The sequence below is a fragment of the Phyllostomus hastatus genome, unplaced genomic scaffold (assembly GCF_019186645.2).
Source record: "Phyllostomus hastatus isolate PE091 unplaced genomic scaffold, TTU_PhHast_1.1 phas_contig_40, whole genome shotgun sequence".
Lineage (NCBI taxonomy): Eukaryota > Metazoa > Chordata > Mammalia > Chiroptera > Phyllostomidae > Phyllostomus > Phyllostomus hastatus.
In genome coordinates this window covers 27,621,237-27,647,666 of record NW_025333872.1, presented here as the reverse complement: position 1 = coordinate 27,647,666, position 26,430 = coordinate 27,621,237, and the positions used below count along the sequence as shown (strand labels likewise).

At 37.7% G+C, this 26,430-nt stretch overlaps 1 pseudogene; it reads right to left on the bottom strand.

Annotated features, from left to right (window-relative positions):
• Positions 1-1,305: 1,305 nt before the first annotated feature.
• LOC123821494 overlaps positions 1,306-26,430 on the bottom strand; it is a 118,646-nt pseudogene continuing 93,521 nt past the window's right edge.

The following is a 26,430-nucleotide window of genomic DNA, read 5'->3' as shown; positions in this document are numbered from 1 at the left end:
ACACATAATACTTATCCTCATCCAGAGATCTAAGTGTTAGAGAAGGAAGGGATCTGAGAGTTCATCAAATGTAATTTTTTCCTTGTTTGGAAACTGTATCTCTACCCTGAAAAATGGGTACTTAGCTTCTGCATAACTCCTGGGACAAGGACAGAGCCAGAATGAATGCTGGAAACTCTAACAGTTACATCATTATATGGAGCTGTTTACTCCTAACTTCACAGTTCTGACCTCTAACAGAGTAAAGCTAATCTTCCCATCATAGCTCCCAAAATATTTCAAGACATTTCCAAGTTGCACATGTCTACTTCCTCCTCCTATTCCTCCCATAACAGTTTTTCTACAACCCTTTCTTTCACCCAAGATTCCTTCTTCTAGACCAGCCATAATTCCAGAATAAAAATGTTTTTATCTATAGAGGGAAAATATTGTTTTTATAAAGGACTATTGATTTCTCTTTTAGAATTTAAAATTAAATGTTTGTTATAGAAAAACTGAAGGTTTTGTCTTATGTTGAATCAGTATTTATCACGCACCACTGTTCTTTTTATGAACTTATTAGTCGATGGATTACTTCTCCCAAGCAAAGACAATATCATATCCATCTTCAAGTCCTTAAAAGCTAACAAACTGCTGACATATGATGAGCATTTAACAAATGTTGGCCTTAACTAATGAAATCTAAGACACCTCAATTGAATTTTTTCAAGAGGATATTAATCCATTTGATTACACATGATAATGGATAATACACAAGCTTCACTCTCATCTAAGATTTTATCTGGTGCTATAACTTAATTTAGATACATTACACAGGATGCGCCAATAATCATTAATAACCAAATAAACTCCATGACTCTGCTTGAGTGATCCTTTTAATGGTGAACTGCAGGTCACAACATGGTAGCTGTCAATTCTACTACACCAAGTTATCTGAGGTGATTGGCTTCTGTGCCCAAGCAGGTTGTAAATAAATTTCAGATGGAACCTGGCATCACCCTGAAGGAATTCTAACTTCACACTGTTGGGGTAATTTACCAAGATGGCTTCAGGGTAGACTGACTTTACACAGCACATTTTAAAAAGACACATTTATTCAGCATCCTGTTTAGACTATTACATTTAGCAATCAACAACATGGGTGCAAAACAAAACTACATTAAAACTGGTTGTTGGAATGCTGTCTAAAATATGTCTTCTTTATAGCAGCTAGGCCCTGCCACTGTGCTTGGCTTAGTGCACAACTCTGTCGTAACCCGTAGCTTTCCTGTCACTCGTCTGGCACTCCTCTGCTGCTATGCTTTGTTAAAACCTTCTGCCACTGCCATAGCTACTGCTGCTGCTGGAACCACCGTGGCCAGCTTGGTTTTGTGGTTTAGCAAGGTGCTGTCCTCCACCACCACAGGGGCCAGCGCTTCTGCCTCCAAAGTTTTCTCCTTTCATGAGTCCAAAATTTGAAGATTGATTGTAATTGCCAAAATCATTGTAGCTTCTAGTTCACCTCCCAAATTGCTTCTACTACCATCGCCAAAGCCATCTCCTCCTTTGTTAAGGCCATTATAGATGCCACTCCCACCAGGCCACTGCCCTGGTTTCCATAAGCCTGTCTACCACTTCCATAGCCTCTGCTTCCTCCAGAGTAACCAGGGCTGCCTCCTCCATAACTACCATCATTACCAAGTCCATTATACTCATCCCCACTGCTGCCATATCCACCACCACCACAGCTGCCACCAAAGCCACCTCGACCACTGAAGTTTCCTCCATGACCAAAGCTGTCTTTCTAGCCAAAACCACCTCCACAACCTCCTCCAAAGTTTCCAGAACCACTTGGATCTTTTTGGCTGGATGAAGCACTAGCCATCTCTTGCTTAGATATGTCTTTCCTTACTTCACAGTTGTGGCCACTTACAGTATGGTATTTCTGAGTGACAATCTTGTCTGCAGAGGCATGATCACCAAAGGTTACAAAAGCAAATCTCTTTTTGCCACTGCCTTGGTCATTCATGATTTCAATCACTTCAATTTTCTCATACTGTTCAAAATAATCTCTTAGGTGATGTTTGTCAATGTCTTCTTTAATACAGCTGACAAATCTCTCTGTCACAGTTAAGTGGGAACAAGGTCTTTGGGAATCTTCTCTTGAGATGGCCCTCTTTTGTTCCACAACTCTTCCATCCACATCCTGTGGCCTTGCATTCATGGCTGCAGCCATCTCCTCCACAGTGGCATATGTGACAAACCCAGGGCCTCTGGAGACCTTGCTGTTTGGATCTTTCGTTACCATACAGTCCCTGAGCATTCCCCTTTGCTCAGAATGACTCCTCAGACTCTCATTAGTTGCTATGAAGCTCAAACCTCCAATAAAGAGCTTCCACTGCTGTTCAGGCTCTTTGCAAGACTCACTTAGACATGACAACTTTAAGGATCCTTACTTGGCAGCAAAGTCCATTGAATTCTTTAAAACCCTGTAATTTTTAATTAATTGCATAATAAACACCTCTCTACTCCAAGATCTGCAAATGAATGGAAGTCCAGCTGGTTGCATAGAATGAAGGGCTCTTAGGGATGCAATATGAGGACTCTGTGCTACTATTATTTCCCCAGTAAATTTTCTTTTGCATAAGATCCCTTATTTTTCAGGGGAGTATTATTTTTACTCCTTTTCTGATTATTTACAAAGCCAAAGATCTAATCCAGGTATTATATTTCCTCCTTCTTTTACAAAATATACCTGGATTATAATAGAGGTATATTTTCCTTTTATAGCCCATTTAAAAAATTCATTCATCAAAATCTGAGCCATAAATTACAATAACAAAAGTTTTGCAACTGGACATCCTGCATCTTGGACATTTTTCAAAGCACCTGCAAAATATGTGAAATTAGCATCATCCCATCCTTACAAGATGTGTAATTCCCTAGTCTTTCTTCCTTTTATAAAAAGAAGTCATATAATTGCCTTAAAAATTCCTTGACCTAAGAAATATCCATTTAACTCATAGTTGTTATACCCCAAACTCTCCTGGAGAGCTATTTCCCCTCAGGAAGCCCTGGAGCAACCTGTATTTCTGAGACCAAGACTATTTTGCACCCAAATATTTGAGAGTGGCTTAGCCATCCCAACACTACAAGAACCCAATACTAACCCTTCATTTCTGTAACCAGTTTATCCAGGCCCCAATGACCACACTCTGTCCTGTCCAACTTTAATGATGAAATTAGGGTAAACCTAGGGTTTACATAAACTTTACGTCTCTTCAAAGAAAGGCACACAAATTCTCACAGTAATAAAGCAGGAGACAAAGCAGGAGACAAAGGTGCTGGAAGGGCAGCCTGCTCTACCTCCTTCTGTTGATGATCTAGGCCCACCTATTGAAAAGGCTACCGGTTACAAAGGCATCCAGAATGTAAGAGCTCAACCCTAGGCCCACTAAAGTGACTTGCCAGGGTTGATAGAAACATGGGAAAAAATAGCAACCAGAGTAACTTCATTCCCTGAAAAATTTATTTTATAAGAAATATATACTCCGCTCTCCCATGTAACAGACATAGTTTTTACATTTAATTTTGAGCAAATTAAACTTCATAGTATGATATGTTTCTGAGAATGAGAGGAGAATGAAGTTGATTGTCTCAGGGAAGTATCAAGTCTGTATTTCAGATTTAGGTATCAGTTTTCAAAATATCTTTTTGTTGTTTCCAGTTTTTTTTTTAATTTCTTCTTCCTCATGCTATGCAATTATCTTGGTTAAATCCTGGGGCCAAAAAACTCCCATGTTATGTTTTTTATCAGTTGCAGTGGATGCAACTGATAAAAAACTGGATCTTTCCAGCTTATTACAACCTGACAGTGTTCATTTCTTCCATTAAAGCTCCCATATTTCTCTTTAAATGTAAGCAGATTTTGAACCTCATTTGAAAACATTTTAAAACACAGTTGTACAGGTTTTTATTGATCGTGATAAAGACACCACATGCCACAGTAAACGCAAGGTTTAACTCTAAATACTTTCAAGGGTAGATACTGAATTAAGCCATGCTTTATTAGACAGACTTCTGTCAAATATCACAATTTTATGGGTAGAAAGAATTAACATCTCTTAAAGAAAATTATTTTGCAGAAATGGAATTGTTAAATACACAATTATAAATAGCACCTACAGTGTTTCATATATTAAAAGAAAAAAGTTTCATACCCAAAATCAAAAAAGAATATAACATAGATTCTCCCCCTCAGTTTTTGTTTCTGTGTCTGTGTTCATTCACCAAAACCTTAATAATTTAAAAGTGGTATTTGCATGAAGTCATTGCATAGTTATCTTTAGAGAAAATCAAAACATAGACTTTGAATGCAGAGAAAAGAAAATAAAGACACAACACAGAAAGAATCAAATCAACACATAAGAAACAATAAACAGCTGGCAATCATTGCCCTTGACAAACTGGTTCCCAAAAGGGATGTTAAATCACCTATAAAGTTTATGTGCCAGTCAACAATTTTTTATTCTGAAATTTGCTGTACTTCTTATATTTGTGTTGGTTCTAATGATTACCAGAAAGTGTCTCAATTATAAGTATTATTGCATGGCATAGTACAACCAATTCATAATCATGTAACATATTCATATGTTCTTTCTTATGGACTGGATGCTGAAGATACAACCAAAGGCAAAATAAACCACTATCTCTGTCCTCATGGATTTTCAGTCTAGAGGTGCAATTAAACATTAATCTCGTAAGTATATCATTGCAACTGTGCTTAAGTGCCACAAGGCAAAGGTCCAGGGTGTTATAAAAGTGGGCACCCAGAGGGGCTTGATCTGAAGGGAGAGGGTGAACAAAAACCGCTTGTCTTCTGCGTTTCCTGGGAAACGGTGCAGAGGAATGCAAATACGGTTCTAGTGGTTTGTTTTGTTTTGTTTGTTTCTTAAAGATCTGATATCCTGGCAAATTGAATTTGCTCAGTTTAGTGTTATATTTTGCTGTCTGCCCCTCCTGAAAGAAAATGATTTTAAAAATCAAAGTATTCTCTTGACCTTTATATAAATTTAAACCTTTAAGTAGAGGATCATGGTATAGAATGGTATAGATAAGATCTCTTTCTTGACACTCTTCTTCAAGTCTATACCTAGTTTATATTTTTAAATGACTACCACAATATAAAACAGGCTTAAACATAATGTAAAAAGAGGATGCTATAAAATTGCCTCTTGTTTTGTATAGTAAAATATCTATTATGATAAATAATCTTGGTTTTAACAGAGCATCAAAGAGAGGCATAACTCCTGTATAACTGAAACTAATACAAAATAATATTGAATGTAAATTGTAATTAGAAAAAAAACAACCAAAAAGAGAGGCATAAGCCATATATAGAATAGATTTACATATTGCAAAACCAGCATTAATAATGTCAACCATCAAAAGAATGGCATCCTTTTTGTCATAGATCTATTTGCCAAAGTACAAGTGTTTAAATATCCAAAGTTTTCTAATTCTGCTCAACACTATTTAGATGTTTAAAAAATAAACTTAATTGTGAAAATATATAAGATAAATTCACCCTGAAATCTTCTGCCTTTGTGTGGATTTGAAAATTTAAATATTTTAGAAATCTAAGATGAATAAGGTGTGCTTAACTTCCTTCCTATGTCTTAACCATTGTGTAGATTGCTAGGCTACGTGAGGAGTCAGTACATAGCTACATGTACCTTTAGAGAAGCATTGCTTTTGCCTGTATGGTCTGAATGGCGTAGTCTTGAGGAAATGTCAGCATCTTCTTACCTACCCCATTAGTCCTGTTCCTCTCCCCTTTTTTGTTTCAGGGTCTTTGCCAATGTGCACATCTTCCCACCTTTCTATAATGAACTCTGAGAGTGTGGACCTGCCTTCCGGGTAAGACAGGTATAATTTGTCTTAATTTCTGAATATCAAAACAAGGGACTGGAGCTTATTTCCTCTATTAAAAGTAGCAAAGCAAGAATATAGAAGAATTGGGAAACTTTTGATAATATGGCAAACTATGCTAATACCCCAAAATTCTGGATAAAATAATATTAGTGAATGAAATCAAAGAACGAAATAAATGGCATGATAGCCATGTTCATGAATAGGAAGACTCAATTTTGTCAAAATATCAATTCTTCCTACCTTAATTTGTAGAGTCAATGCAACCCTAATTAAAACCCCAGAAACTTACATTATGAATATCAACAAACTGATTTTAAAGCTTCTATAGAGAGGCAAAATACCCAGAACAACAAACACAATATTGAAAGAGAAGAACAAACTTGAAGGACTGATGCTACCCAATGTCAAGACTTACTACAAAGCTACAGTTATCAAGAAAGTGTGGTGTTGGTGAAAGAACAGACAAATAGAACAATGGAACAGAATAAGGACACAAGCATAGGCCCCCATAGATACAGTCAACTAATCTTTGACAAAGGAACTAGGGCCATAGAGTGGAACAAAATAGTCTGTTCAACAAACGATGCTAGAGTAACAGGACATCCACATACAAAAACAAAAAATGAACCTTGGCACAGACTTTACACCCTTCACAAAAATTAACTCACAATGGATCATACACCTAACTCTAAAATGCATGACTGTAAAACTCCTAGAAGATAACATAGCAGAAAACCTAGATCACCTTGGATATGGTGATACCTTTTCAAATACAACAGTAATGACATGATCCATGAAAGAAACAATTAATTAGCTGGACTTACATTACAATTAAAAATTATTGCTCTGCAAATCATACTTTCAAGAGAATAAAAAGACAAGCCATAGAATAGGAGGAAATATTTGCAAAAGATGTATCTCATAAAGGGCTGTTATCCAAAATATACAAAAAACTCTTAAAACTCAACAATAAGAAAACAAGCAAACTCAAAAATAAGAAAATTCAATTCAGAAATGAACCAAAGACCTTCATAGATTCCTGACTGAAAGAGATATACTGATAGCAAAAAATAATAATAATAAAAAAGAAGCATATGCAAAGGTGCTCCATGTCATAAGTTATCAAGGAAAAGCAAATTAAAACAACAGTGAGCTACCACTGTATACACATTACACTGGCCACAGTCTGGACACTGATGATACCAAGTATTGCAGAGGATGCTGGTGGGAATGCAAAAGGGTACAGCCACTTTGGAAAATAGTTTAGCAGTTTCTTGCAAAACTAAATATACCCTTAGCATACAATTCATCAGCCACATTCTTTGGTATTTACCCAAAGGAGTTGAAAACTTATCTACACAAAAACCTGCTCAAGGATGTTTATAGCAGCTTTATTTATAATTGTCAAAATTTGGAAGCAACCAAAAGATGTCCTTCAGTACATGAAGGGATAAATAAAGTGTGGTACATCCAGAAAATGGAATACTTATTCAGTGCTAAAAAGAAATGAGACATGATAGGAATCTTAAATGAATAGTAATTAGTGAAAGAAACCAAATTGAAAAAGCTATATACTGTATGATTCTAACTCTATAACATTCTGGAAAAGTGAAAACTGTAGACACTACAGAAATGTAAGTGGTTGACAGGAATGGTGGAATGGGGTTGAGAGAAGATGGATAAGCAGAGTGCAGAGGATTTTTAGAGCAGGGTGTCTACTCCGTATGATATAATGATGGATATGTCATTATACATTTGTCCAAATGTAGAGAATGTACAACACCAAGAGTAAACCTGAAGGTAAATTATAGATTTTTGCAATGTGTTTATCCTCAGTAAGAAGGTGAGAAAATGTATCTTTGTGCCCTGGCTGGGTGGTTCAGTTGGTTGGAGCATTGGCCCATACACCAAAAGGTTGAGAGTTTGATCCCCAGTCAAAGCACGTACAAGAGGCAGCCAATCAATGTTTTTCTCTCACATCGATGTTTCTCTCTCTCATCCTCTCTCTCTCTCCTTCCCTCAGTTCCTTCCTCTCTCTGTGAAATCAATAAACATATCCTTGGGTGAGGAAAAAAATGTATCACTCTGGTGAGGGACGATGACAATGGGGAAGCTATGCATACATTTCTGAAGCAGGGGCATATGAGAAATTGCTGTACCTCCCTCTCAACATTGTTGTAAACTTAAAACTGTTCTAAAAAACTAAAGCCTTTTAAAAATAATATCACACAGCATAGATTAGGTGGAAAGACAGAAAAGAAATTCTCAAGTGATCAGAAACTATAAAAGAACTCAAAGCCAGGATGAAACATGAGCTGATGATATTTCAAGACTGGGGGAATCAAAAGGAAATGGGTCATGGTTTTCCTTAATGTTTGTCTTAAATTTCACCTATTCTTATACCTATCAGTATTTTCTATTCTTTCTATTGTAAAAGCTATTTTGTTCTATGTACTCAAATTATTTTTAAAATATTTTTATTACTTTGCATGAGAAATATATTTTCGAGCTTCTTAATATTTTGTAAAAGTTAATCAAAAGAAACATGATTCTCAAAAGTAAGATATCTTGTAAATTTTTTTTATATAACCAGTGTCATTTGCTGGTATGCTTAGGAGAATGCACACTTTAATAATCATTAGAACCATGCAAATATAAATTAAAATCCACAGGCCCAGTTCCTGACTGACTGTAACCCTGAGAAACTCACTTGATTGATATTTCTAAGTCTCAATTTAGCCATTTGTAAAACCAATTTAATAATATTTTCATTTACTTCTAATGGCAGTAGGAGACTTAATTAAATGTTGGTAAACTATTTTCACTGGTTCAAAAGTCTAGATAATTATATATTGTTTTAGTGTTCTCAATTTTGAAAGTATTTTAAGATGTTTAAATGATTAACCCTGCAAACGTTTTAGTGACCTTTATTTTAATTCAATTAATTACAACATATTTCAATTTTTAAAGCATATATATGGCTTTGCAAAGTAATAATATCTCTTCTGCTCAATTACATTGCACCAAAATATTCTCTCCTAAATTTAAAACTCTTTTTGTACCTCATTTCTTACATGTATCCATTGTTTTGTTTTAAATTTTTATTTTATTCAAAGCCAATATGATTAAGATAATTTATTGTCAGATGAAAACATATATCAGTAGATTTTAAATAAGCTTTAAATGCTGGCTTCATTCATCTTATTCCTTTGAATAGTGTGAATATGTGTATGTGAGTGTGATAGGGTGGAGGGATTGAATATGAACTCAACATATATGTTAGAACTAAATTTCATTACAAATATGTAACTGATGTAAATTGATCAGGAAAAGCAAAATAAGACTTGGATATTTAAAAATAGAATATATATTATCTATTGTATCTCTTCTTCATAAGTTAACAGAAAAAAATAATTTAAAGAAAGTGACTTTTGTGTGTGTGTTATTACAGTGTCATTTATTCTAATATCCTAGCCTTAGTTTTGCCGAATGCATTTTCCTCACTTCTTTTTGCTGTCCCAAATGATCAGATTTCCTTCTGAGAGAAAGTAACATGGAGAAAACTGCCATAAAATTAGCTTTCCATAAGAGAAGACATAAAATGTCAGCACAAGGAGATAGGAAATCTAGGGAAAACATGCCAGATTAGGTGTTCTGGAGCATTTTGTGTCTTTCACAAAGACAGACAGAAATTGTCAGTCCACTAATAATTTTCACAGACATTTGTGTTCCAGGAATGATGCTGAGGGACATTTACAAAGTCTGCCTTCATTAAGAGAAGAATTGCCTTTTCCGGGGGCTTTACACATTCCATGGATGAGGACAGCCTGTGTGTCCAGCTCGTTCCATTTAAGAGCATCTGTGCTCATTATTGGCCCCATCCCTCTGTTCATTTTCTTAGCCATTGACCTAGCTACATGTCCTTTCTCATTAAATCTCTCATCAAAACATTTGTTGATGTTTTGGGGAAATAAAAAAAATCGATCAGGCCTGAATTATCCACACAGATGCTCTGTGTTGTACATTTTTCTTGTATTCATCTTATACTAAGTCAAAGTGTGAGTGAGAAGGAGTTATATGATATTGATGGAAAGGTGTGTTGAAGTCAAAGTATGAACAGCCGCAAGCCTTGTACCAAGAAATTTTATACTTTATGAAATGTGGCAGTGGGGAGCTATGAAAGGTATTGGAGCAGTGAAATGTAATATTCCATTGTGCTTAAAGAAAATATCCAAAAGATTAAAATAATTTAATCATATTAAAATAAATATAATAGTGAGAATTAATTAGGAGATTTTTTTCATCGGTGAAGCAGTAGTGAGGGCCTAAGCAAAGACAGTGCTATAGGAGGTGGAGAGAAAATGATGAGGGAGATTTCAGAAGTAGAGGTTGGAACAGTCAGAGAAGACCCCAAGCCTTTGAAAAGAGTGACTAGGAGGACTGGAGTGGCAATAACAGAAGGAGGATCTTGGCTTGCTGGGGTGTTAAAAGCCAGTGGGTCAGCCGGGTGAGCCTAGAAGGAGAAAGGGATGAGGGCTGGAACAGAGAACCAGTGTTGATAAAGTTGAGAGAGAGTGAAAGAGCCAAGGAGGAAGCATAGAGGAAAGTGGAGGGAGAAGGAGGGAACAGAAAGCTCACCAACAGAGGAGTTAAAGTGAATGGGGGAAGGCAAAGTGGAAGAAAGAAAGGAGTTCATGAAGGAAAAGGGTTCAGCAGTCTCAGAAGTGGTGAGAGATCAAGAAGAATGAGGATGAAAAAGACGCCACTGGATTTGCCCCAGAGAGCGAGGCTCGGGCCCTGACCCTCTGGACACATTATCCAGGTTCCAGTTTTCTTTGTCACTGCTGCTGTCTCTGGCATAAAGAATTGAAAGTTAACTCTAAAGACACAATCAGCACTGCTGTATATTATTCTAGTCTCTTCCCTTTGTTTTGTAGCCTATTGCCTTGTTTGTCTCTCGAACTTGGGTTGTAAAACCGATGTTTGTTTCTCACACTTGGGTTTTGCAACCCAAGTTTGAGGACCACCTTTACTCTTAAGCTCTATAAAATGCTAGGCACCTGTGTCTAAATGATATCAAGTGAGTATTGCCAAATTGGGTCATTTTCCAAGGCACAATCCTGGTTATTATAATTCCAGTCCTACAAAGGTGTGAGGAAAATATTTCTTTTCAGAACAGAACTTTAGTTTTCTGGAAAACACTTTTTATCATAAATGTACAAGCACTTTTTAGGAGTAAATGCCAAATGATTTGTTCAAAAGTGGCCATTTACTTCAAATAAGTGAGTAGCCTCTTATAATCCATTTTACTCTACAATGAGTTTCATTATGCGGCAGGCCATTGCTGTCTGCTGTCTTACCTAAGTGGAAGCATGCACCTAAAAACACAGAGGGCAGCCAGCAGACTTTGTCACATGGAATTTAAAAGTCACTTGTCCTCTAACAAAGATAATAGCCCCAGTTGTCCAGTCTGTATGAGAGCCAGCTCCATAGCTCTCCTCTGTGGCTGTGGCTGGCATAATATTTTGTTCCAACTGGGTAGATTGCCAAATGTCAGTGTGCTGTGTTTTACTATTAGTGTAGCAGTAGATTTACTAAGAGGCTAATGAGGGTTAAGCTCACACAGGTCCTTTCCATGTCCCATGTCATAAAATTTGCAAAAGTGAGATATTTTAACAATGATCAGCAATGAGCACTATCTTATTCAACCTTGACTTTCCACCATCCCCTAAACTCAATCACATTTTCCCTCCTGCCTATTGGATTTGGGGCCATGGATATCTTGGAACCTTGCCAAGAGAAAGTTGAGTTTGGGAATCATTTAGTTTGAATAGTGTTCCTGTGTTATTGCTAGCTGTTCTGGTGAAGTCCTCACTTCAAGTAATCTCCCACCACCCATTCCGTGCCAACTCCCCCCACACCGTGTCACACCCGAGAGCAGGTTGTACTGTGACATGGATGTGCCCTAGCAAGTTTGGCAATGGAGATGTGCAGGTGGCACAAAGTTCACCGATGGAAAACATATCTCACAGCTCCCATGGGAAAGAAGCTTAGCAGAGACCTCCCCCAACATGACAACAATCCTAACAATGTGAACATGCGTTGTGATGCTGAAACTTCTGTCAGCTGACTATGACAAAAAAGAAAGACAAATTTCAATCAAACACGCTAAAGGAAAGGCAGAATTATTTTTCATGTTTATTGGAAAAGATACTACAAAATAGTCACCATATGAAGTGGCAATCGAACAGTTTACAGTGAAATAAATGTGGGAGGAACATATCATTGAGGTAAGCCCATAATTAATGAAATAGTGTGTTATTTGTATCATTTCCATGTAAATTGTGATGCTGCTAGGACAAGCTTCAGGGCTGTGTAATTGTGCAGTCACACAAGGCCCTGTACTCGGAAGGGCCCAGTGCTTGCTTTAACCTCCTGCTGTTGTCATCCTGAAATTCTTAATTTTTAACAAAGGGACTGTGTAAGGTCATTTTGCACTGGGCCTCGCAAATTATGTAACTGGTCCTCACAACAGCATCTCAGCTGCTGGTGGGAACGGAAAGGAGTTAGTGTAGTAACTGAATGGAGAAATGCCAAGTCCTAGATGCAAAAGTATTTCTCAACTTCAGAAAATTTGTAAATCCTGTGGTTTATCAATCTAAATAAGCACTTTCATACTTATTATCAATTTCATAAGCAGGTCTTCTTTTCCTTAAAGAAACCTCTCCCCCAAATTGTATACACTTAGGGCCCCACAAGATCTCTGGCAGGGTAGTGTCCTTCAGGCGACAGGTGTCCAGAGCTGAATAACAACTGGTAAATTATTCAGACTCAGTTCCTGCCTTCTGTCCAACTTGTGATCATTTCTCAGCTTTTTTGCTTTTACTTTCAGCAGAGGCTGGGAAGATGAAGAGGGAGAAAAAACACAAGTTGGCCGATTCTCATTTGTTAAGAGCTCCAGAAATCAAATAGGAAGTGGAGAAATCGAAAAGAAGGGTTTTTGATACTGTTTGCCACTTTCTTTTTGAGGAGGCCAGTCTTGTACCATCATTTCCGAGCTCCGCCACAGAAGGGAGATGTGTTTATTTGTCTAATAATATCCTTGTCTTGCCTACGGAGCTTCTTTCAAGTTACAGGACATTTCTCAGCTGTGAATTTCCGTTACTCTTTTCCTTTGCTCTGCTGTGAACTTGTTATGGTTGGGAAGCTGGAGAGAGTAGCCAGCTCATTAATTCAACTTTAGGAAGGGGTGGGTGTGGGTGAGCAGAGCCAAAGCTTAGATCTGCGTGACCTTTCTCAAACACATCGTTCTCTCCATCTGCAGAAGTGACAGCCCCTAAATTCAATCTCACTTTGGTACAGCGCTCTCCTACCAGTCTATTTTAAGGATGAATTCACATAAATTTTTCACTTTTATTAAAAGGCGAAATTGTTTTTTGTAAGCTGGTAAAATTTGAAAAGTACTCATTCCTTTGGATAATGTAATGAATTGTTTCTTAATATGCACAAGGGATCTGCACCAAATGTTTACCATAGTTAATTCATTCAAAACAAAAGAACATGTGGAACAAGGATTAAACTCTGACTAATTTTCTTTAAGAAATTGATTACCCATACATTCTAAAGAATTTGGGAGAAAGCTAACTAGTGATTCAAGAAGTTTCTTCAACATATTATCATTTTTAGATGAGGTTTTAAATTAGATTTAAATTACAAATTACAGCTTTCTATGGGGTCCCCACTGCCAGCTAGTGAAATCCTCTGGCTTCTGTGAATGAAGCAATTTGGTTTCCTGTAATAAGACCACAAGAACCTTATTTTCCATTGTTAGAGTAATATGTTTTCAGCCTGAAATGCAGGAATCCAACAGTTGCTCTTTGACTGGTTCACCAGTAGGGACATATTAAATGCAAAGAAAACAGGCCTGGAAAACCAGTGATCTGCCTATGCATTTCAAATTTACTCCAAAGCCTGTCCTCCATCTCATTTTACCCGGGTCCTCAGATGTGGCTCACAAAATTGCATTTTCCTTTCTATAAAAAGAATTAACCTTCTCATGGTTTCTAGGCATAGAGATAGAGACAGAGACAGAGACAGAGATAAAGACCCAATAAGGTGCACCCATAGCAGTTAATCACCCCATGTTTTGTCATCAAATAGTCTGCAACAGATTTCAGGTACCTCAATGGGAAAAACAACTCCTTCACTTTAGGCCTGGAAAAAGAATCCATTGGAACCTTTGCCTCTGAATGGCTGGGGCCTGAGAAGTGCCCCAGATATAGAAATAGATACAAATGTATCTATAGATACAGGTATTTATGGATAGATATCTATTTATATCTAATCTATATCCACACACAATGGCACTTCTCAGGCCCCAGCCATTCAGAGGCAGAGGTTCCAAAGGATTCTTTTTCCAGGCCTAAAGTGAAGGTTTTTGTGTTTTAATTTCCCATCGAGGTACCTGATATCTATTGCAGACTGTTTGATGACAAAACATGGGGTGATTAACTGCTATGCATGCACCTTATTGGGCCCTGAGGAATAGTTTAAAAGCTGCCTAACAGGACAGTTTACACCTTTACCGGTTGACTGCCTGACTTCACACTCAGTCACAAACCTCTCTCTCTCTGTGGGGGATATTTCCCCACTGGAGACTGTTAATTAAGTCACGACATCTAGTTTCAAACATACCTCCTTCCTCAGAGTTTCTTGGAACTCCCTGCATAGTTTCAATTAATTTCCTTGCTTTTTTTGGTTACTTGGAGTTGAGGGGGGTGCGGTGAGCATACAAAAAAGCAACAGATTTTATAACAGTTTATCAAAATTATTTTGTCTCATGTGGTTTTCTGTTGCCTTTTCTGTTGTGTGTCTGAGTGTTTAGAAGCAATTTATGTTGCACTAAGACTGTTTTCCTTTCAGAAGTTCCTACATTTGAAATTCAAATCTCAGCTGTCAGCAGGCTATTTGCTCCAACTGTGCCTTTTCATAAGGCCCTTAGCAGGATCCTGTACGGCATATTCCTCAAACCAGAAGATTTCTTGCTCCAAAAGCCCAGAAGGCTTCTGTCCTAGCTGGTGGGAAGAGAAAGGTTTAAAACAGTGGGCTAATCCATCTTGCTTTCGTTTGGCAGTTACCACTGAGAGTTTCTTTGCCTCGGATTCAAGTCATATCCTCTGTGACTTCACATGCCTTTTATGGCTTCATACCCTGGTTTTGCCTTGTTCATTCCTGTGCCTGGGGTGGCAGCATCTAGCTAGAATGAGGACTCAGGCCTAGTAACTACCCAGGAAATATTTTTCATCTCTTTCTTTCTCTCTTGACATAAGTTTGGTGATTCTTTTTAAGAATTAAAAATATGAGATTTCTAAACCTTAAGTAATCACAGCTTTAATCAAACTTATCCACCTATGTTATTATGTTATAATAGTCTCTTGAACTATTCAATTTTGTATAAGACTAGAATTTTCTTTTTTGCCTTTGTTCACCCCAGTTGACCCTATTTCTACTACATTTTTCAGGCAAGGAGGCTTAGGAAGGAAGCATGTGGACGGCCAAATGGCAGTGAGCACAAAGTGTGGAGGGTTTTAATGCCACGTGTTAACACCCACCAGAGAGCATCCACCACAGAGGAGGTAGTAAATTACCAGGAAAACAAAATGACCCAGCCAGCTGACATTAGCTTTTATCATCAGCCACCCCAGGAACAGCATGATGGGCCCATAAATGGAGTGGAAGATGCATGTGGACCAGCCAGACTTTCACCTACCAAAGTCAGTCTAGCCACTGCTGTCTCTGAATGCCCAGCGTACTAGTAACAGAAACCAAGTTGCACTCCCAATGTGGCTTATCCTTCAAAGAGACCAACTGGCCACTTGGTGGCAAGTCAATGACTTTGGACTCCTTCCATCCTGGAAATGTCAACAGTTCACCCTCAAAGGGATAGTGTCCTGTTATACGTACCTTTTCTGTCCTCAGAACCACAGGCTTGGGACCTACACAACATGGTATCCAACTAAGGGCAAGCTCAAGGAAAATGTTGAAAGAAACTGTTACCACCCCTAGGAAATAGTAAAACTGGAGTCTGATGAGAGTGGGAGCTATGTAAGCATATAGAGGGACACGGTCAGGCATAATTTTCGCACCAAGGTGGGGAATTCTGGCAGAAAAATATATACTAAATGTTTTCTTCACATTCCTTTCAATTCCAGGCTGCTTCTCCCCACCCACTCCATTCCTTTGCCCACATCCATCCTGGTGATGCCAAATGGTTAACCTCCCGAGACACAGATTAAGGCATAGAAAGCCAAAAATAAACTTGAAGAAGGAGTAAATGAAGACTACTGCATACTTCCTTACCTCCTTGACAATGAAATGGGGCATATGCTCATTACCACTGGTTATAGCACATTCCAGAGCATCCAAAGCACCCAGCCTCAAAGGGGACAAGAATGACTTTGTAAGGACAAGGCTAAAGTACCCTCTCAGAGGCAATACTTGAAATTTGGCACACCAGTCCTTCATGATGATATATATGTATCACCATTATATATATATAATGTGGTCCAACATGGCACTCTGTCCCCATAGGAAGAATACATGGGTCTGAGGACCAACTGAAGGGTAATTCTTCCTTGTACCATTGTACTGTGAATGTACATGTGCAGCAATCCCAGTCTGAGTAGGGTGTGATCACCAAAGGATAAGATCCCTCAGGAATGAAGGTTTGCACCACACCTTCCAAAGGTCACCCCCCAAGCTGTGCTGAGATGACAGTTGAGGATAATGGGAATTTAGAATGGATAGAATTGGAGTGCAGGATGAGTACCAGATGTGACCCTGAGGTCAACTGCAGTGAGAGAGACTCACTCTGGTCTGTCCCTTAAGAGAGTAACCTGCCCCTCTTAAGTCCCTCCTGGGAGGAAAAGTAGATCTATGCAGTGCAAGGGGTAGACTGTGCCATGAAAAGGAGCTTCTCAGATGTCTTGCTGCAGAGAGCATAATTACCATAATTGGCCATCCCAGATGCTGCACAGTCTTGCCTAGGCCACACTTGCCTTAGGCTGCTGCACCCTGCTAATGACTGAACACAGCTGATGTACTTATAGCAAGTTCTGCCTGTGAGACTCAGAACTCCTCTAATGGGCTCAGGGACTTGCCATTGTTGTAGCCACAGCTTTCTTGGAACTGCACCTCGGTGTAAAATTCTTCCTACACGATCTAACTTCCTTTGTCCTCTCCTTTGAGGAGTCTGACCTAAATCACAGTCTAAGGATATCACTTCTTAAGCCCTTTCCTAAATGCAGCAGTAACTTCTTTTGCTCAATAATTTGTGTTGGTCTGGGTCCTTCAAGATGCAGATGTTAAGATGAGTTTAGATATGGCAATAGATATGTTGGGGGACCACACATGAAGGATAAAGAGGAGAGATCCAAAGAAGGTGATAGAATGATGGCTTTACTGGTGGGTCCCAAAAGGATATGTCCATGTCTCAGAACCCTTATTTGAAATAAGGGTCTTTGTAGATGTAATTAAGGATAATCAGATGACACTATCCTACATTATCCAGGTGGTCCCTAACTAAATTCAGTGGCAAGTATCTTTAGAGGAGAAGGGCAGAGGGAATTTTTGGAGAGAGAAGGAGGACAAGGGCATGTGAAAACAAAGGCACAGATTGGTGTTATGTAGCCCCAACCCAAGGAACTCGTGGAGTGAGCAAAAGGTGGCAGAAGCCGGGAAAGAGTGTCCCCAGAGCCTTTGGAGGGAGCACACCTCTGCTGACACCTTGATTGCAAATTGCTGGCCTCCAGCACTGTGAGACAATAAATTTCTGTTGTTTTAGGGCAACAACTTTGTGGTAATTTCTACAGGAGCCCTAGGAAACTAATATAAGTGGGGAGAACCTGTGGACTAAAATGCAGGTCAAACTGCATGAGGAAGACAGCCAGAGTTGGGTAGAAGAATCACAGTCTTCCAAGAAAGTTGTTGCTAAGCCAGTAGGGAGTCCTCATAGTCATTGAAGTCATCTCCCTTTCTCCTTCATAAGCAGTGGTTCCACCAATGAACCAACATACTGAGCAAATAGGCTAGCCATGGAAGAAAACACACAGCTGTATTTTTTTCATACATAGGTCAAATATAGGCAAAGAATTCTTTGTTGTCTAGGAATGTCCATGCAAGTGGTACAACTATAAAAGAGAACAAATTACCAATTATTACAAAAGTAATAAAAGCAACTACCTTGGGGTGTTGGGAGAGCTACAATTAGGAGGGGTACAGGGGGCCTCCTTGGAACTGGGGAAGTTCTCTTTCTTCAATCTACATTGTCCAAAAATCAACCAAATTTTTGGTTAAACTAAAAATTTAACCTACCTATGTCCCAAAAACTTGAGAAAAAAAGATCAACCTCATTAGTCACTAAAGAAATATAAGTTAAACCAAGAGGCACCATTTTTTACTTGTCAATTTGGAAGATATGAAAAAGAATAATAACACCCACTTAAGGCTAATGGTATAAGGAAGTGGGTAAGTTATACATTTGGGAGTGGAGTAAAGTAAGATGATATTTGTGTGAGAAAATATGTGTGGATATACATACATATATCCACACATAACACTGAAAAGATCCAAAAGTACAAAAAATAAGCATAGTAATCTCATGATAAGATTATGAGCTTGTTTTATATTTTTCCATGTATTATAACTTTCTTAAAATTAACAAACATTCTATTTAGAATCTAGAAAAGAGTAAGTAAAATGTTGGAAGTATTCTGATATGTCCAGATCTGACCACATGCTGTGTAGCAGGGCACATGATCCAAAATAAGTCCTCAACTGAATTTTAGGATTTCATTTACTGTAGGAATTCTGGCAATGCTACTGAGTAAATATTTTTAAATGAATATTTTTCTTGAAAGTTCTCAATATACCTACCTAACATTTCTAAACAGCAGAGAGGGGTTATGTAATTTTCTTTTTTACGTATATTAGCATAATAAAGACAATTAAAAAGTTCTAGCAACTAAAAATTCTTACAGGAAGAGCCCATGTCAATATATATTCATTTATTTACTAAAGGAGCATTGATAATCCAGTTGTGGGGAGAGATAAATAGGTATAACATCATGATACAGGATGGTGTTATGATGAAGCACACAGCAAGGCTACTCAGAAGGTGCCTGACCTAGCCTTGTGGGCCTTGCCCTCTCCCCCTCCCTCCTGAGGGACTCCTAGCAGATAATCAAATGGCTTAGTCTTCCTTAAAATCAGGGAAAAGAATGTCTTTAAGCAACTTCTGATGTAGGACTGCAAACAACCCTGATATATGACAGTGGGAATAAGAGAGAGATGAAAAGAACATAAAATCCAAATGAACTTCATTCTTTCTGACTCTCCATCAGCAGTGAATATGCATTACAATCTGAACAACTTATCCTGCCACATGGTTTGAAAGGATATCCCTGGATATAATGCAGAGAATAAACAATTTCACCACTTCTGGACACTTGATATAGAAATTATGGGATATCCCATAACAAAGTAGGTAGACATATACTCAATTTATTGACCAAGGAGCAAGTTCAGGGAGAGTAACAGCTCCTGATTGTAACAGTAATCTATCATTTGTGTTCAAGCATACATACAACACTATATTTTATAAAATGGATGTATTTTAGCAGGTGCTTATTCATGAGTATTTCTCTAATTACTGAAAAAAAAAACAAATGTAAATCTTACTGCTGCCTGGGTGATTGCATTTAAAAGCTTCATGTTCTTTGCACAGTTTCTCACATTGACATTAGTGGTTCATTAATATTAAAGAGACCTGCAATACCACGAGTATTAGCTGATCATACCTAAGACTATCTCTGGAATCTGTCAAGCATAGACATGGCTTCCATTTTTATAACTTGACATGCAGGATAGGCTGATCTGACTATTTTTAAAATTTATCTATCAATCCCACTTTGACTAGAAGAAAATAATCTGCTTCAACATACATGCTTTAACCAAGGAAAGTATCAACCGAGATTAATATAGTTTGAGTTGCTAGTTTTGAGAAATAAAAAATGGCAAATATGTATTCTTTTCAGGCCAACCACTATAAAGCTAAAGGAGAAAGTCCTTTAGGAGAGTTTGTGTAAATAACATGAGACAAAGAACGCCCCCGGGGCAACCCATGTACCTTCTTTGCTCTCACTTTCCACTGAGTGCAGGTAACATTTAAACAGAATATTTTTCATACATGGAGTTATACCCTGTGATGCCCCATTTGGTCATGTCCAGGGGATCTTCAGAACTGAACAGAAAAATGCCAAAGTCATGCTGCAGAGTATCTTTGTATTGTTAAGCAGTTCATTTTCTGATCACTGTGCATACACAGAGAGGACATTAAAAGATTTCTCAGTGAGATTCAGTATTTACTGTGTGAGACATCTCCAATAATAAATCAACCATTACCAAATGTCTGCTTTATAAAAGACATCCTGATGGACCCTGGGGGAAAATCAAAAAGGCTAAGAGCATCTGCCCACAAGCCCCAGCAGCCTGGCTGGGAAGACAAGAAAGACATTGAAGAGAGCTGATAACCAATTAGTAAAAGGAGGCATATGCAGGGTAACATTAGTGTACACTGGGGCTGGCTTCTTAAGGAAAAATCTGATAAAAGCCATTTATTTGAAAAGGAAAAATCAAGAAACATCTAAATGTTGGTGTATTTTACACTAGTTAATTCTCCCTGAAGCTTAGTTTCTTCACCTCTTCTGAAAGCAATTTCTGCATTTTATACAGCCAGCAAGCTACACAGCAAGGACTCAAATCCTCATGTCAAATTCAGGATTTTTGCCTTTGTTTGAAAAAAAATAGGGATTTCAAAACAAGTGTGCTGCCTCCAGAAGTGAGTGCATTTTTTACCATTGTTTCATAATAGGAAGGATTATCATAGGATTTCATCCTTCGTAAAAAGTCAAGGTGATTTAGTGATTGATAACAGATAAAGTTCAGCAAGAGAAAATTTGTGAAAAAAGGCAATTTTATAGTGTTTATTTATTTTTCAAATGATTGGTTTTATTGGTTTTTGGTAAGAAAAGCAAGAATAGTTAGGGGTTATAGAATAAGATCTGGAGCAAGAAAGTCTTGATTCTGTTATTAGGTCATAACAAATAAAAAGTTGCAACATCATGAATGAAACTTGAAGAAATTATACTGCAAAATAATATAAATGGAGCCACTTTAAAATGGAGCCAGAATGGCCATCCAGAGGAACTTATTTTTAATCATTTTTAATTTTCAATTACAGTTGACATACATTATTATACTATTATAGTTTCAGGTGTACACCCCAGTGACTAGACCTTACGTTAACTTGCTACATGACCATCCTGATAAATCTCACACCCATCTGACCCCATATGTAGGTGTTAGAATATTATTGACTATTTTCTCTAGGCCGAAATTTACATCCCCATTACTGTTCTGTACCAATTTGTACTTCTTAATCCCTTCACCTTTTTGTTTTCTTTTCATTTTTCTTTACATATTATGGCTGATTTCAGGTGGGTACCTGTGACAAAGACCATATGGTCTACAAGGCCAAATATATTTACTATCTGGTCCTTCACAGAAAAGTTTTTTAAATTATATTTTATTGATTATTCTACTACAGTTGTTCCGATTTCTTCCCCTTTGCTCCCCTCCACCCCCCTGCTCCCTCATGTAATTCCCACACCATTGTTCATGTCCATGGGTCATGCAAATATGTTCTTTGGCTACTCCATTTCCTATACTGTACTTTACATCCCCATGGCTATTCTATAACTACCAATTTGTACTTTTTAATCCCCTCACCTCTTTACCCATTTCCCTCACTCCCATCCCATCTGGTAACCATGGAATGCTTTCCATATCCATGATTCTGTCTCTGTTATTGTTCACTTAGTTTGTTTTTTAGATTCAATTATGGATAGATATGTATTTATTGCCATTTTATTATTCATAGTTTTGATTTTTTTCTTAAATAAGTTTCTTTAATATTTCATATAATCCTGGTTTAGTGATGATGAACTTTAGTTTTTTCTTATCTGGGAAGCTCTTTATCTGCCATTTAATTCTAAATTATAGCTTCTCTAGGTGGAGCAATTGTGGCTATAGGTCCTTGCTTTTCATGACTTTAAATATTTCTTGCCAATCTCTTCTGGCCTTCACAGTTTCTGTTGAAAAATCAGCTGACAGTCTTATGGGAGCTCCTTTCTAGGTAACTAACTGCTTTTCTCCTGATGCTTTTAAGACTCTTCCTCTGTCTTTAAACTGCTGCATTTTAATTATGGTGTGTCTTGGTGTGGAGCTCTTTGGGTCCATCTTGTTTAACAGTCACTGCGCATCCTGCATTTGTATGTCTATTTCCTTCACTAAGTTAAGAAAGTTTTCTGTCATTATTTTTTCAAATATGTTGTCAATTTCTTGCTCTTCTGGCACCCCAATGATGCAAACATTGGTACACTTGAAGCTGTCCCTGAGGATCCTTACACTATTCTTATTCTTTGGAATTTTTTATAATATTTTCTCTTCTATTGGGTGTATTTTGCTTCCTTGTATTCCAAATTGCTGATTTGATTCTCAGCTTCATCTATTCTACTGTTGATTCCCTGTAAATTATTCTTCACTTCAGTTAGTATATCTTTAATTTCTGACTGGTCCTTTTTTATGTTGTTGAGGTCCTCACTAAGTTCATTGAGCCTCCCTATAACCGGTGTTTTGAACTCTGTATCTAGTAGATTATTTATCTCTATTTTGTTTAGTTCTTTCTCTGGAGTTTTGTTCTGTTCTCTCATTTGGGATGTGTTTCTTTGTCTCCTCATTTTGATGGTCTCTCTGTATTTTTTTCTATGTATTAGGTAGAGCTGCCATGTCTCCCAGGCTTGGTAGAGTAGCCTAAGTTAGTATGTGTTCCCCTAGGGTCTAGTGGCACAGTTTGCCCTATGACTCAAGCTGGGCACTTGCGGTTCCCCCCCATGTGGGCTGTGTACACACTCCTCTTATAGTTGGCACATCAATAGGAGGGATTTACCCCCTGTCTGATCAGCTACAAAGACTGGCTATGACTGCTGACCTCCAACCACTATGGAGCCCACCCTATAGAACAGGACTTAACATCAGTGGGGCTCTGGTGCCCACTAAGTCTGCCCCTTGAGCATGGAGGTGGTTGATTGGTGAAAAAAACATAGTATATATAGGCTTCAGTACTGTCTGTGGTTGCAGGTATCCACTGGGAGTCTTGGAACATATTCCCTGCAAATAAGGGAAAACTACTATATTTTAAGGCTTGTATTTAATTTAAGGTGGCATTCATGAGTTTGGAAACATTTGTCTCAAATTTCATGATATTTAGAGAAAGACCAATTAGATACTTATCTTGTCCTGGTCTTCTAGAAAGCAGAGTCCAAGATGAGGATTAAGTCACTAATAATTTATTTGAGAAGTGCAAGCCCAAAACAGTGAGTGTAAAGGATAAAGAAAAAGAAAGGAAAGGAGAATGTGAAGCAACATGTTACTGCACTGGTTATTGCTTCACAACTAGCTCTGGAGAAACACAGAAGTTGCTCAGCAAATGTGCTTACTCAGCATGCAGAATTTCTCCAGCAAGTTGTTAAGAAGGAACTGCTAAGAGCAGTCTGCATTCCAGGTAAAGGAGAGGGGATTCTTAGTCACCCCCTCCCATCTCTCTTTTACCCTTTATCAAGGTTTACCCCCACTGGAGGCTAATTCCCCTGAACTCTTGGGATGCCTCAGTCAGCCCTTCTGTAAATACTCAGATCCTATTAGTGACTGTAAGACCTACAGCCTGCAGTTCAAAAGTAGAAGGTGAGCCAATGCAGGAGAAAAGAAGGAGGCATTATAGGGAAAACAGCTGGTACAAGAAGGAAGGAAGAGGCATTATTAGGAAAACTAGAGAAGGTGTGCAAGATTTGTGTCCAGTATAGATGGTTTACACAACACAATTTTGACTTTTCTTAGCATTTCTCATTTAACATAATACCTTTTAAACAGTAAGTATGCAAGAGCTATTAGTTCAATGAGTTTAAAAGTCAGATAAGGTACCTGTGGGTCTACTGATGGCAATCACAAAAATTTCAAGTAGAGTGCCTGTAGTAGGCAGAAAATGGGCCACAAAGATTTTCATGTCCCTCATCTTCAAAATCTGTGAATATGTTACTTTACATGGCAAAAGAGACTTTGCAGATGTGATTCAGTTTGAGATGGGAAGATGATCCTGGATTATCCAGCTGGGGTCAATCTAATCACACAGGTCCTCAAAGGTGTAAAGGGGTGGCAGAAAACAGATTAGAGTGATATGATGTGGACTCGACCTGTAGATGCTACTTTCAATATGGAGGAAGGGGCCATGAACCAAGGTTTGGAGGCAGCCTCTACAGGCTAGAAAAGACAAAGACACAGGTCCTACCCAGAGCCTACAGCAAGGAACACAGCCCGGCTTACAACTTGACTTCAGGCCAGTGAGATCCAGGACAGATTTCTGACCTACAGAAATTTAAGATAAATGTGTGTTATTTAAGCTGTTCGGTTTGCAAAAATTTGTAATGGCATTAACAAATACTAATACAGTTGTGTAGGCTGGTGGGGGTGGGGAGAACTAGACAGTTTATATGAGGCTGTTCTGTCCTTCCATCACAAATCTTAGTTCATTCTGGGCATACAATCACTTCTTTTCAAGAAATATAACAAATGGGTATGTTTTTATATGATTTTCATTTTATAACCTTTCTAATTAGTTAAAGTAATATGTTATAATATTTAATGATGCAAATTAAAAACCATGTTCATTAAAAGAGAAAAGAGTAGTAGGTTGATTTTTCAAATGGTGAAGAAGCTCTTTACAAAAGCCAAAAGAAAAACAAAACCTGAAAATAGCATCACTGTGAGTCAGATGTGTTAAATATTGAGAAAAGGATACTTACTGGTTGGAGAAAGTAAGGAAGTAATTTGATACACTACATACCTGACCCAATGTAAGGCAGGATTTTCTAAAAATTGAGCTGTGCTTATGGGAACAAACTTGGGAGAGAGGATTGTTCACACACAGCTGGCATAAACATTCGATAGATACTGTAAATTCCAATGGATGATGAGTCAGATGACCTTTATCATTCCTTTAACCTTGAAATCCTGTGATTAATCTTGGAAATCATTTCATTGACTTTATTTGTATTAATGACAGAAAAAGGAGAAATACAGAAAAACAGAACCTGGATACCAGGAGTATATCTATAGGCAAATGCAAAAGGGAAAAATAAAAAGAGTGGTAAAGCTGAGATAAAGAGGAGAAAAAGAAAATCCAAAATGAAATGTCTATTAATACTAGCCATTGCTAAAAGAATATATTAAGATTAGTTCCTGTGAGGTATCTCTCCAAAAGAAACACAAAAAATGTGTTATGTCCTTGATATTACAGAGACATAGTTAAAATAAGGAAATAACAGCAGAACAGATTCAAAATATAAAAGAGCTGTGTTTATAAGAAAGGCATAAGCATCATAAAGAAGAGATGGGTGACATTAATGATGATAGATGACATAATATTTTATAAGAGAAATGATGGTATTAGAGTTCTGGCTGACAAAAGGAAGTGGTTTTGGTAAATTTTGCAATATGGACAAAAATAGTAGAAAGATAATTCTTAGATGTAATGACATGGTGAGAAGTGCATTGTAGGACAGGTTTTCTGAAAATTACAAAAGATGGAAATGACAAGACTATTGATCACAAGAGATTTTAATTGATGAGAAATTGTTTAGAGACTATGTTTTAGAAGAAAATTAAGGAAAATCTGTTTCCTAAATGTGCTGAAATGTGTTTACAGCCTTACATAAATTATTGAACAGTCAACATCCTGAAAGCACATTACACTTTCATCCTTGGAAATGAATCAAATGTGTAACGAGGAAGGCTGGAGCAGAGATGTTGTAAAATGATTTCAGACTGTATACATTTACAGCCTAATGGGCTTAGTGGGATTAAGACATGGCTTAAAGGCTGGCAACACTAACCTCTTTATGTCTCATCTTTCTCCTCATGCAATAAAGGGTCTAACTAAATGGGCTCTGTGTTTCTTACAGCATCGGAGTTGAAGGTAATGGTTGTCCATAATAGCCATGTAATATTCTGTTCATCCCAATCTGATTTTTTAATTTAAGCCTCAGTGTGATAACTTACCATGCTCATGTCTTTATGCTTCCATTTATAGTGATTTGAAACTATTCTTTTCAACACATTCAAATGTACTCATTCCTTGGCCTCCACTGCAAATTTCATATTTCACTGATTGTTATTAGGGTCCTATCTAGTAACTATAATCTAACTGTTTTCCACTTCAGTTATTCACCCCATCACTCACCATTGGTTACATTAGCCTTTGGACCGCAAATAAACTTTTGAACCACATACAAGTTCTCTACTGCTCTATAACAGGAGCGAGAGATGGGTTGAAAAAGGGTGGGGAGG